We start from the raw sequence: 14,498 nt of genomic DNA, 5'->3' as shown, positions 1-14,498 counted from the left end.
TAAGCTCCCAGAGGCTTATTGGCAAAACCAGAAGTCAGCTAGCTTGTCTTGTATCAGGGAGCAGCAGGAGATGCTCCATGAGAGAGAAAGAGCTGGGAGCAGAGCATGGCTGCAGCAAAGGCAGGCCTCTCTTACCAGGGCATTGACCCAGTGGGGTCAGGATGGTGATAGTACCAGTCTGAGACAAGCCAAAGCAAGAATTCAGGGATCCACCCAAAAAATCCCCTCAGAAGTGACAGGAGAAAGGGCCAAAGACCAGAGTGGGGACAAGACTTCTTATGACACAGATTAGAGCCAAGGAGGCAAGGCTGGACAGAAGACTACTTATAGGGTTAAGGTTCATCCAGGAGACCAGGGCCAGAGAGAATAGTGAACCTGCAATGTAAGCCTGAGGTCCACCTAAGAAGTTAAATTAATAAATCATGTTTGAAGGAGACATGGCTGGATACAAATACAGCTCTGACAAAGTGGGCCAGGTTTAGGTGCCCAGGCCAGAATTTAAACAGAGCTGCTGGACCACTTGGAAATGTTGTCACATATGGCTGGTAACACGCCTGGCGTTAGATGTTGTCAGTAGCCGTTGCCCATATTAATTAACGTGTGGATTCTGGATTTCTGTTTGGGCCAACTTAATTTTAAAACGAACATGAAGAACATAAATAATGAGAATGGAAGACTCGTGCCGAATGTTATTAAGGCATTGTACTGGTTTTAACTGGGATAAAGCTACATTTCTTCATAGTAGCTTCTATGGGGCAAGATGTGCTTTGGATTTGTGATGGAAACAGTACTAATAATATAAGGATGTTTCTATTAATGCTGAGCAGTGATTACACAACCTCAAGGACTTTTCTCCTCCTCACACCAGTCCACCAGTGAGGAGGCTGGGAGTACACAAGAGGCTGGGAGGGGACACAACTGGGACAATGACCCCAGCTGACCCATGGGATATTCCATACTGTATGATATCTTGCTCAGCAGTAAAACTGGATGGAGGTGTGCTGAGGTTGGCTGGGACTGGCACTACTTGGGGACTGGCTGGGCATCAGTTGGCTGGTGGTGAGCAATTGTTTTGGGATTTTTTTAATCTTCTCTTCTTCTTTGTGTATTTAATTATTATTAAACTGTCTTTTTCTCAACCTCTAAAGTTTCCCACTTTTACCCTTTTGATTCATCACTGGGGGTAAGTGAGCAAGCAGCTGTGTGATGCTGAGCTGCCTACTGGGATTAAACCATGACAGGCAACTATACAGAGATTCAGAAATATTCTGGACAAATAATATATCACAAAAAATCTAGTAATACCTAATGATAGTTAAAGCATTTTTATCTGCTTGTGGCCACAGTTACCACAGTGGTTATTAAGTATTAAAATGACCTATATGGGGGAATTCGGATGATAATCAAAGTAACAGACAGGCTATTAAGCTGGATGAACCATTTGTCTTATCCAGAATGCCAATTCCTATGAGAAGTGCCTGCATTTGTGTGCTGATATCCAAATTCCAGAGAGATGGGAATTACAAAAATAGTAACATTAAAACACTTTGTACAAATCGCTTGATGTTCTTCTGCCTCAGTGAAGCAAATAAAAAGATGTTAAAAGCAAGACTTTGCTGTGTGTCATGTAGTTGAATCTTTTCAGGAAAAAACCCTCAAAGAAGTTTTTATATATGTCTGTGACATATATAAATTAGGATGTCTGCTTTCATATTTCCACTATTTTTGTGGGTTTATTTTTTGTCTTTATATTGAGTTAAGAGTTACTTGAAAATATGATATAATAATCTGTTTAAAATTTATTGTCCATGTCTAGCATTTAGGAGGTAGGACAGACGTATTTATTTTTGATAGTTCATCTCTTTTTCATGTCCAAATTGAGTATTTTATGGTGTGTTTTGGTGCAATTTTTAGCAGGCTTTGTTCATTCCAGGTTTTTGCTGCAGTAAGTACAATGCTCCCATACATGTACTAGCATTCCTTCTTCCCACACGATATCAAAGGAAAGATTAATTTTTTATCAGATGAGTGAGACTAGCAACTAAAGGTGACTGCAGCTAAAACTCCTACATTTTCATTTTTTATCATATTTAAGTTGGTATTTATAGAATGAATGAAGAGATCCAATTAATTGTACCTCCTATTGATGCCATACAAGGTTTTCTCCTTCAACACTTCATACTTTTTTCCTGCCTTTTTTAGGATTTGTCATAGCTAATATAGCTGTGTATTTTTATCTCAGTGTGGGAAGAGTTGAAAGACATACTCAGAAGGCATACTCAGGACTTAACCCTGCAAGTACCATGAGTTTGTGGACTCATGAGGGTCCGTGTCTGCGTATGGTCAGAAGTGTCCGTCTTCTGAGATGGTGCATACGCTGGATTTCTGATTTTCAGGAGCAGTACGTGCCTCCTTGTCAGAATGCGAGGAATGGCTTCCACCAGGGGAGCTTTTGGCTTGCTCCCCCTAGGGCAGGCTGCCTGCCGCTGCACCGAGCAGGCTCTGCGGGGATCTTAGGGAGTTCTGCAGGCCTTCCACAACCTCTCTGCATGTGCCGCACAGATATCGCTTCTCTGCTATGCTCACATCCTGGGATCCGGCCAGTTCTTACTGTGTACTTTAAGAAGGATAAAATTTGGGTTTAAATATCGTTGCCTGGGTCTACACCGGAACCCCTCAGCATCATGCAGCCTTAACAGATCTGTTTTGGTAGTCAGGGTGATTCCTGCAGTCAGGGTTCCCTATCTTCGAAAGCTGTGATAGTCTAGAGGCCTCTGCCAGACCGATTCCCTCTTGGCCTTTTAAAGTCTATCTTTGCATATGAGACATCTGAACAATTTTGAAAGGGTCTTTAATAACAAAACGCTTTTTTGTTTGCCCAAGATAAAAGGAGAAATGCTTGCGGCACACTACTTATCTGCTACTCTACCATGTTATCAGAGAGACATGTTATGGGGTCATGCCAGGCAAAAGGCTTGCAAAGATGATGTTGGAGGATTGGACCAAGTGTAGAGAGATTTTGTACTCAAATGATTTCCTAGAGCTATCTAGTCACTGAATGGCTTCTAGAATTTTTCTCAGAGGAAGCCTTGTTATTTCGATTCAGAGAGTATTCCAGGAATAATCAAACGTGCACAGAGTGAATGGTAATGAAGAGGACCTTGGAACAAAACAGGCAGTAATTCAAATTAATAGTGCAGGTGCACTCAAAATCTCCTATGTGTTATGATGGAAGCTTTGGCCTCTAATTCAGCTGGAGATACTACTGGCTGGTAAAAATCCTGAGTCACAGAATCATAGAATGGGTTGAGTTGGAAGGGACCACAAATGGGTCATCTTGTCCAACCTCCCTGCTCAAGCAGGGTCATCCTAGAGCACATTGCAGAGAGCTGCATCCAGATGGTTCTCTGGTTATCTCCAGTGGGAGAGACTCCACACCTTCTCTGGACAATCTGTTCCAATGCACGGTCACTGCACAGTAAAGAATTCTTCCTCATGTTCAGGTGGAACTTCCTGGGCATCAGTTTCTGCCAGTTGCCTCTTGTCCTATTGCTCAGCACCACCGAGAAGAGCCTGGATCCATTCTCTTGCTACCTCCATTCCTATACATGTGGACATTGATGAGGCCCCCTCTCAGCTGTCTTTTCCCAGGCCCAGCTACCTCAGCCCTTTCCTCATAAGAGAGACACTCCAGTCCCTTAATCACCTTTGTTGCCATTGAGCTGGACCCGCTCTAGGAGATCCATGTCTGTCTTGTACTGAGGAATCAATAATTCTAAATTCATAATTCTAAGAGTTATTAAGAATTAATTGACTTGGTCAAACTGGAATGTTTTTGCTTAGTCACATTTTAGTAGGTGTCAGCTCCATTTTTACTAAAGGTTTAAAAAAATCATACTCTGAAAGAATTTAGACAGAACAATTAAACATTGGCCAAGCTTATAAGAATTTCAAACCAGGATCTTACAATACGAAGTGTTAGACAAACTTAACTGCAGATTTCTCTTCCATCTGTATTTATATCATGCTGTGTACTGACTATCTGGTATGCCTGTGCAGACTTTGTCCCAACATTAAATTTGCTTGCATCTTGTGTTCATTATTAAGTTCAAAAATTTTGTGTAGATATGAGTTGTATTTACATTTTATCATCATTTCTTAGGTATGCTAGAATTTCTTTTGAACACCAGGAAGTTGATTAGAAGTATTGGGTCTTTGACGCATATTTTTTGCCTGCATGCATTTCACAGAACCATGCCACATAATCTTTATACTTGATGCATTCCCTTCACAGAGGTTCATTTTTGTTTTAACTTTATGCTCCTTTTTTGCTGTTCACAGTTTTTTGCTGCCTGTGAAAATGGCATGTATTGATGTCAGCACAGCTGATTAATCAGAACTCTTCTCCTGGAAGAGTTTAATTTCCCAAACTAAGTCTGGTATCCAGCATGCTGTATGTTCTCTGCTTTTACTTTTTTATTGCTATTCTCACGTATTTCATTTCAACTTTATCTGAAGACTCTTGGTTCATACATTTCCTGGCTGTTCAGAGAAATATTCCATATACATGTAACAAGATGATTCAAGCACCAGTTGTGAAAGCTGTTCTTCTCTTCCTTTCACTGGGGCTACCAAAGTAATTTTATGGGCAGCCCTTTGCTTGTTGTGTGTTCTCTAATTTATAGACTAAATGCCCATTTCTAATTTCTTTATGTACTCCTTTACTTTTGTTTCAAAGAAAGAATTAGCAGGCATTTGAACTAAAGCTCTCTGCTTTTTAATATAAATTGAAATGAAAAAATCCCTGTTGTTAGCAGAGAAAAGAAGCAGATTCGTAAGTGCCTGTTCATAATTCCCATGGCCCTTTACATTTAAAGCTCCTTTCATATATGTAAAGAGGATAATGGTAATAAGGTAAATAAAGTGTGTACAGAAATGAGATAAGATATGTAAGATATATAAATAAAGGTTTCTTTACAAACATTTGTATAAAAATCCTACTCATCACCCCAAGTTAATTAGATTATTTTCTGGCTCTACCAACTTGGATTTGAATTTTAGTTCTGCTAAATATGTCAAGGCATTTTAATATTTATCTAGAATGTCAGAAACTAGGTTAACTAATACCTAATCTTTTAAGATTTTTTACTTGTATTATGGAACCAACCAGAAGTTTTAATTCAAGGCTGAAGTATTATAGCACTGTATCTGAAATATTAGTAGGGAAATGTCCTTTTCACAGAAAGATCTGGTTTTGCTATGTACTTCCCAAACAGTATGCTTCATATATAGTGTTATTTAACTCATGCTAAATTAGCTATATGCGTAAGTTGTGGCCTTGAAGCCAGAATGAGAGGAAAGTGACCAAAAGCTGAGCAACTAAATAGTAAAATGTATTAAGTATACATTAGTTAAGGGATACAAAGGCTCGCTAATCACTCACAGGAATGTTCAAGCTCTGATGGTGCTTTTCCAGGCTGCTTAGCTGTGTCTGGGTCAGCATTGCTAGGCCTGAAAAAACGAAGTTCATCACCAAATGCTGCCCCTTGCACTCCTGTGCATGCTGTTGGCTGCAGAAGATGGTCTGGCATCAGCTGGCCTGAGAGGCTCGTGTAGGCTTGAGTGAACCTTGAATACATATGGTGCAGCATGTACATTCAGGAGCCTCCTAGCCAACTTCTTGATTATTCTGTAAATGTTACAGAGGAAGTGGAATTTTGATAGATGGTAAATTCAGATCCTTTGTGTTTAGAAGGTCTTTTTATGGGCTAACATTAATTACCAGTAAACACTGATGGCTAATAAAAATGTCTTAGAAAAAGCCTGAGGGAATACACTGTGAGCTCAGCAAAGGACTGGGATTTGAATGATCTGGATTCTATTCTTAATTTGACCATTAATTTGTAGTGGGATTTTGGCAAGTTAATCTCTCTGTTTCTTTTTCACATCTTTTATCTCTCTTGTCTATTTTTATGGAAATTTGTCTCTCCAGTGCCTAAATAAGAAAGGAGGCAATCTGGACTGTGATTCTAATAACAGTGATAACAAATAGCTTTAAATGCAAACCGAGTTTCAGTTTTTCTATTGAGGTAAGGTTGTAATAGGTTTTTATATGTATACAGAGCTACAGATTTAAATTATGTGTTCAGCAATCTTTAACCTAAGGGATTTAATCCTGTAAGAGAGCAGTCTTTAGCATCTGCCTTCATGTTCTGTACTGAGCTGAAAGCAGATAAACCTTGAAGATAATGTCCATGGATGTCAAGGAGGTGACAAGGTCGCATTTTTAACAATTCTGGCTCAACAACTCTATGACCTACTGCTACATGTCTGCAACATTTTTACATGTGTAATTCTCTTTCATTCCTCATACATTTTCAAAAATATTCTCATTAAAAAACCTTTCATATGATTCTGACCTTATGTTTGAAATTGACTGATTAATAATGTTTGAGATGTCTATTGCTAGGCTTACTCCAAATATACCCTGATGGTAATTTTCTTTTCACAAGAAGAGTGCTTCTACATTATGACTAATTTTCCCATCAGATTCCAGGTGATGAAGGCAGCCTTTGAGTCTGTTTTGAAATCCTCCGAATTTCAGTTGGATTCCCTGAAAAAGTGTGGTTCTGTTCAGTAAACATGAAAATAACCTCTAATAAATTCAAAGTTCATGGAGACCACTGAACATGGTGAGTTTTGTTGAAAACAGTAGATACCAGGCTTCCTGGAGAAGGGAGTTACAATCACATTGTAATTGTGTTATAATTGATTTTATCAATTTACTAAATCTTCTTTTGACGGTACAGATGTTTTGCATCCATACTGTATGCTTGAATCCATACTGAACATTTTTGTGCCTTGAGTGTGCAAAAAAAGAACACATCATGTCCTTCATGCAAAACTTTGTGAAAGCAATAAATAATCTGTTTCATTACACTATTTTTTTTCCCTTTCATCTCAGGTTATTTTTTTGTTCTTGTTGTCTTTTTATTTGTTTGTTTGTGTGTTTAAAAGTTTATCTAGTAACTGGGAAAAACCACCTGATGGGCACTAATGGAAACTGACCACTGAGTCCCTTGTCCCACTTGCACCTGGGCTTCAAAATTGTTTTGATGGGCTGACCCTTTAGACCTCAAAGGATAATCAAGTCTCCTGGCCTACTCAACCCTGAGTTTGAAAATAACACACCAGCTTTGTTAACCAGATTGCACAGGAAAAGCAGAGTCTCTAGACTGAGACTGGCTATTGCATATTTGCTATTGAATGCCTGTCAAATAGTACCTTTCAGTTACAACCCACACGAGGCAGACCTGACACAGATACTTGGAGATGAAAAGCTGTGTATCCTATTACCAGTCACTTGAGCTGTTCAGTGGCCATCTGCTGATTGGAGAATAAAACATCATTAATAATGTATTTGTGGACTGTGCTCTGGCTTTTATATTGCTATTAGTTCTTCCAGCATGAGCTATATCAGCATTATTTAGCTTCTGAGCTCCAGCATCTCCTTAGTAGCCACAGCAAGTTTTTTTGTATTTTCTGTTTTAGGGGATAAAAGAAATTAAAGCATATGACGTGAAATTAGAATTGATCCATGAGTATGAATTTGCTTACAGTTTTCATAAGAATCTATACTACATTAATAAGTTTTATCACTGTTTCAAAATAGTTTTCCAAAAGAGGGAGTCTGAGCAAAGAAGAATAATTTGTATAATAGTTTATTGTAACTAAAACAACTAATTTAGTACTTGATAATATAAATTACTTAATGCTATGAAACAAGTAATGTAATGCTTTGGACTTAACAAGCTGAATGCTGACAAAGATTGGTGCAGCTCTGCCAAAGTCAGTGCTAGAAAAATAGCCAGAAATATCTAGAGAATTTTGTTTGTTTTGAACAGTGTTTTAACATTTTTAATTAACAGTTTCACTGGCACAATACAATTATTGCATTAGAACTTAAGCCATTCAAACCCATAATTTACAGTCTTATCATTTGGAGGAGTTGTTTTGTTTTCAAATTGCTGAACAATATGATCTGAAAAGTCGTCAGATTAAAGCCTGCAGCCAAAACAAGATTGTATTAGCTGTTAAGTTTTTTATGTCTCTGAAAGTCTTGCTTTTTTCTAACTATTGATTTTTTTTCTTTAGAAAGGGTGATTTGTATACACTTAGAAAATAATTATGTGCCTGGGAGAAAATGGCATCCAGGTTTCATCCTTGATCCAAGACATTTGCAAAACAAAAGTTCTTTTTAGCCTATTATTTTTAAAAATTAATTTTAATATCAGATATTATGACTGGCCAAAACCACCACAAGGCTTGGCTGTTTACCTCTGCTACAGATCTCTGTAGGTTTCATGCTTTTGTGGCTTCAAGATTGTATTACTGCAGTACACAGGGATGGAGGAGCTATAGCTATGGCAACCACTGCCTGGTAGGTAACTGACAGCATGAATTACAGCATCTCTAAGGATTTGCTGCAGACTGGTCTCCCTGCTGGTCTGACTGCTCATTTTGGTTTTGAGCTTTAGGACAAGGACCAGCATCAAGGCCTTTTCTGTTTCTTATATCCTTCTATAAGAAACTCTGAAGAGGTTATGTAGATAAACAGGTACAGATGGGTCTTAACTGGTTTAGACGGGGATTTTCTTGCAGTCATATTTATTATTATTCTTCAAGTGGGACAAATTGTGCCTCGTTTTTGCTAGTATCAGTTCATAGCAGTATCACAAAAGCCAAGAGATTGAATGGGGAAACATGAGAGAAAATAATTTCTTAATATCTCTGCAACTTGCTGATTAAATTTTAAGAAAAATTATACTGATGTCCCTGGATAATGTGTGAGTGGTCATGATCCCAAGCCTGAAATTCCGTTTCAGGTCTCCTTGCTCAAAAAACCCCATTTAATGCTGATTAAAATATTTCATAGATCAGAGTTTAGTATCTCTGTTGACAACATATTTGGATTTCTTTTTTATGAAAGCTGTTGGCCATTTCTGTAAAGATCATTTGCCAGCAGTTTTCTACTCCCAGTTGCTTAATCATGTACATTTGAAAACAAAACTGAATGTGCCTGAAACTTATACCTGCAGCCAAATATCTTGTTAGCGCAGATATAATAATATTATGTAATAGTAATAACAATGATTTAATTGTGCAACCCAGCACACATATTCTGACATTATATGCAATTAAATAGCTGTTGCAAATGTTTCAAGAAAAATGAAATTAATTTGTTAGAAAATGAGAACTGCAACTTAAAACAAGTTTCAGCAGTCATACCCAAAAACCCCAAACTCTTACCTGAATGAAGCAGTTCATAATATAGAAGATCTGATAGATTTGATGGATTTCTTTAGAATGCTTTCAGAAATTGTTAGTAGAATTTCCAAGACTGGAGGATCACACACAGAATTTTATTGCTTAAATATCATCTGCAAACACTAAAGGGTAAAGCTTGATTATTAACATATGTTAATACAACTGTTTACTAAAATGGGAGTAAAATATGTTTATGAAAACAATCACAGTAAGGTGATTTTAACTGTAGAAATATAATGCATAAAGAAGTTCACAGGAAAAATCCCTGTTAAATGTTTTTGGAGTTTGCTGGGTTGAAAATTACTCAAATTTGCTTCATTTTAAATTAAGATGACCTAATAAAGTTATAATCCTAACTGAATTTAAATAACTCTATTTGAAAGAGGAAGGCTTCAGTTGTGGAGTGACAAAGCTGAAGCATTTGGGTTCTTTTGTTTTTAGTAACTACTATTTACTTTTTCTAGTGACTGGTTTCAGTACTGTGAAAAAACTTTCAGAAATTGTTAATAGAATTTCCAAGATTGGAGGTTGCCCACTATTACTGATGAATTGATAGCTAAGAAAAGAGGAGAGAATTATTTACATGGTCATTTTTTCAGAAGAGCATAGAGAAAGTGTGCTAAATATGTGTTTACAACTGAAAGAGCCCCATCAAGAATGGGGATGGATTTTTCTTAATTATTAATAGCTTTTGTATATACCTAGTTCAGATCCTTTTTCCTAAAAATGTCATATTACTATTGCTAATAACATGAGTGGACCTCATGAGTGTCAGACGCAAAACCGTTTTCCCAGTTTGTATTGATTTTAGTAAGATTGCAAATGACTAGAGATTTTCGTCTCACAACAGTTTAGGATCATAACATATACATATGTTGGAAATGTGGAATATGCCTTAAGAGAGAATCCATGATAACCTTTTTGCTCTTGTCAGTTTTTTTCTCCTAAATAATCTATGACAAGCACCTTTAAATTTATCGAAAAACCTTTGGTAAAAAAGGTTTTACAGCCTTCTTAGTGGGTCTACTGCTTGGCAGAATGATCACAATATATATTTTAATTTTTCTCAATGTACTATTTAATTAATATTTCCTGTGCTTCTTCCAGTCCTCCATCTAGTGAATTCATTGAGCAATAAATGATCATCTTTTTTTAACAACTTTTTTCATGTATAAAGAGAATTAAAATTCTGCACTCTCAGATTCTTCATCTCCTCATAGGTCACATTTTCTAAGCCACATGTACTGTTATTTTTCTTCTCTAAATACTAACAATTGCTAACCCTATGGACTTTTTAAATTTAAGCAATACAAAATAACTCAGTAAATACACACCTTACTTTAGGTATTGTCATGTTAGTAATGTAAATTGTGAGCACTTATTAAACATTAAGAACAAATGCTCTCTGGTTCTGAAGAGTGTGGTGTTCAGTGTGTGAAATAGCATCATAAGGTCAATCACAGGTCTAAATGAGTTGACTGTGTTCCACTGTAGATTCCCATTGCTGAAAACAAGTATGTAAAATGTATCCTGGATCTCTCCACAGAAGAATACTCTCCACATCATCACCAGACTAAAGTTAGATTTTAATTTTTTTCTTCCAGAAATTAGAATTCTTATTTTGAACATGGAGAAACTTAGAGATGTAGTGTGTCAGGTAGAACTGCAGGGGATGACTGAGACAGTATCTCCTCCTTTCCCTTCTTATTCCTGATGACAGCAATTCATTATGGCTTTTTATTTGATACAGCCTATTCCTGAAACTTGCACAGGTTTTTTCCTAAGTGCGGTCTGCCTGTTTTAATTGAAATCTGCAGCTGATATATCTCTGCTTTGCTGAAGTGAAGGTGTAAGCAATGTATTACAGGAGTGAATTTCTGATTCCCTGTTACTGCCATAAGTGAGTATTCCTAAGCTTGCCCTGATCTGGCTCATAGTCCTCAGAACACTGTCAGTCAATTTTCAAGTCTGATACCTGTAATTCTCACAAATATCTAGTACCACTACAAAAAAATTCAGTTATCTGCTTTATGTCAGACCCTTGCACCATGGCCATGTCCTTTCAAGAGATTCCCAGGTAGCACAATCAACCTGAGGTGCATTAATCTCATTTACTTGAAAACAAATAACATATTAAAGATTACTAAGGTTACATATTAAATTTACTAAGTATAAGCTAATAAACAATTATGCCATGTGATTTTGCTCTCTAGTATTTATTTTTTAAAAAAAGGCTTCAGCATTTTTAAGTAAAAAAAAAATCCTTTATGGAAATATGGAGGTTTTTTTTCTGGCTTTAGGAAACAAGCAACTTGAACTTTACAGTAAGTTCATGTACTTATTGTACTTAATGTGTGTGCATAGTCATATGACAACACTATCCTCTAGTGGCAGAATGTGTTAACACAAGGCTCCAGCTACATCAGTGGGAACTGGTTTATGTGTGTTGAAAAGATCGTGTGTGGTAGTCATTACCCATAAATTCAGAGTTTTGATTTACGTAACACAGCAAGGAGCTATTAACTGAACGCTGCATACAATGTGATGATAATAAGTGCTCCAACCACCAGCATCAGCCACATTACATATATTTTATGTGACTATCAGAATATATGTATGTATATATATATATGATTTGTTGTGGTTTTCCAGGCTGTTGAACTTATGTAACTGTATTCTGCTATGGTCACTTTTTCATAGGTATTGTGTTTAACATGGTTGACCACCAGCTGGATTTTAGTTTCCTCTTGAACTCTGCTATTAAAATCTAACTCTCATGGTGAGAGTGTCTCTAGATACTGTTATCCACAAGCACATAAAATATTCTTAATTTCTTTTTTTTGGGTTGGAAATTCCAAAAACCCAGCATATGGCTTAAGGAAAAACAATGAAAGGAAAAATTCGGTGTAAGAGAACAAACTCTGAGACTTCAATGCATTGGTATTTTAAACTTACCCACTAAGAGGGCTGGTTTAGACTGAAAGCGTATTTGCTTACTGTAAGTATAGAAAGTACAAAAATTTAAATTATTTCTCACTCATCCTCTAAAAATGTTCCTGCTCTGGAAGTTTGGAAATTTATCTATGTTAAAAATCCTATGTAGTCTTTTTTGTGGTTTTTTTTGGTTGCTGTGAGGGGGTTTTTTTGTGTGTATGTGTGTTTCTGTATTTTTTTTTTTTTTTTTTTTTTTTTTTTAGCATTCTGACACATTTTGTGGAATTTTTATCTAAATATTTCATAGGGTATTTTGGGACTAAATAGGTTTTGATGCTTCCCGTTCATGCCTGCCCCACATAAATCCAAGGCCAAGTGAAAGCAGGAAACAGAGAAGACCCAGTTAAAGACACGACTTTAGCTTTTGGTATGGAGTGATTACTGCAAATGAGGAGCAGAACAGATGGAAATGAACATGTTGATGTTTCCACTGCTCTGATTTTGATTTCAAAGACGATTTGACACACAGCCAGCTCACTTGTGTATCAGGTCCAGTTACAGGACCCCGTACCTGGCTTAACAATGCTTTCATTTTTCTTCTCCATACCCAGATTTAGCAGACATGTTTTAGAAGGTGGCATTATGCCTTTTAAATGTCACCATTTAATGCCCCATAAAATGTAAACAATGGATACTAAAGGGCTTCTACTGGTGTTGATATACATGATATCATTCATAAAACGTTCTTTTTTTTTATGAACTAATTTTTTTAATTCACAGGTCTATTTGTTCCTATTGTGCCAAGTTGTTTTTCAGTTCTGTACAAGGAATTCAAGGTAAATATTTTCTTAATTTCCATGTGAATTGTCCTTAAAAAAAAAGCAAAAATAAGAACATAGAAATGCAGTATTCTTTTCCTCAGCAGTCAATTTATATTGCAAAATTTTGCACTGTATTTTTAAATTTTCTCTGAGGTCTGTACTTGGACCAAAGGAAATACTTGATTTGGACAGCTCATGTGCACAGAGAGAAGTCATTGTCTTGCTGCCTTTGTTCCACAATGCTCTTGAGCAGTGTTTGCTATAGTCATACAAAATACAGTGGTAAACTCAATATGAAAACAACAAATTTATGACAACATATTTGTAGCCATGGAACAATAACTAGTCAAGAAACAATTCTCTTGAATGAGACAGTAACTATTTTTAACGTGTCATTAAGAACTATTAGTACTATAAGTAGTGCACCACTAAGGGTCAGATGTCACTATGCAATGAATGCTGTTATTTTAAAAACATCATGCAAAGAGTTCAGATGTTACAACACTTGAAAGATCTTACTCAGGGGGTTATGTTGAGTTATGGATCCTTTTGCTTCTGACTCATGAGTTTAATTCCAGTTCACACTGCTAGTGAAAAAATAATGTATAATGTCAGATCATAATACTGTCTTTCATGAATTAACCGTTTGTGTCCAGTCCCCAAAAATACAGTTTACATCACAGATTGGCCAATGTCAGAAAGCACCAACCAGTGATTTTGTTGGCAATGTTTGAATCACCAGTGAAATTGACTTGTCCTTTTTTCCTCTGTTTCTTCTCTGAGAGTTGAGGATTGTCAATGTGAAATACAGAGAAGTCACAGAATTTCTGCCTCTGCTATGTGTGTTCTGCAGATAAATAAATGAAAAGTTATGTCAGGAAGAAATAATACCCAGATACCCTGGGAGAAAGGCTTTAGAGGGTCTGTGAAAGGGAACTGTGTATTTGTGACAGGCTGTGATCTGTTTATATGAAGACAGGTCCTACATCATAGGGGACCAAAATAATGCTCTTTATTGCTTGAGCTGTGTAAAAATAAGCCTGTGATGTAGAAAGAGTAAAAAAAATGTATTTAATTTCCACATTCTCTTCAATAGGTCAGTACCACCAGGTGACTGTCTCCTTATTTCCACTTGCCTAATTCTCTTGAATTCTGTATGTTTTGATTCTGCATGTCTAGAACTAATAACTGAAGGGCATAAGAAAATGGAGTTTTAGTATTATATGGGCTATTATATGTTTTAGTGTTCCTGTTGGCTAAACATAAATTAATTTGGTATTATGTTACCGAAAATTGCATACACTTGATGACTGTGTTTTTTGAAATGTTGTTGTATTCTATGTATGCTTTTTGCCGCCCTTTTAAATTTTTCTTCTGAAAAAAATACTGTTTATGTAATAAGAAATACAGTAAAAA

This window comes from Coloeus monedula (genome assembly GCF_965178545.1).
Source record: "Coloeus monedula genome assembly, chromosome: 6".
Taxonomy (NCBI): domain Eukaryota; kingdom Metazoa; phylum Chordata; class Aves; order Passeriformes; family Corvidae; genus Coloeus; species Coloeus monedula.
Note: the sequence above shows the minus strand (reverse complement) of the source record.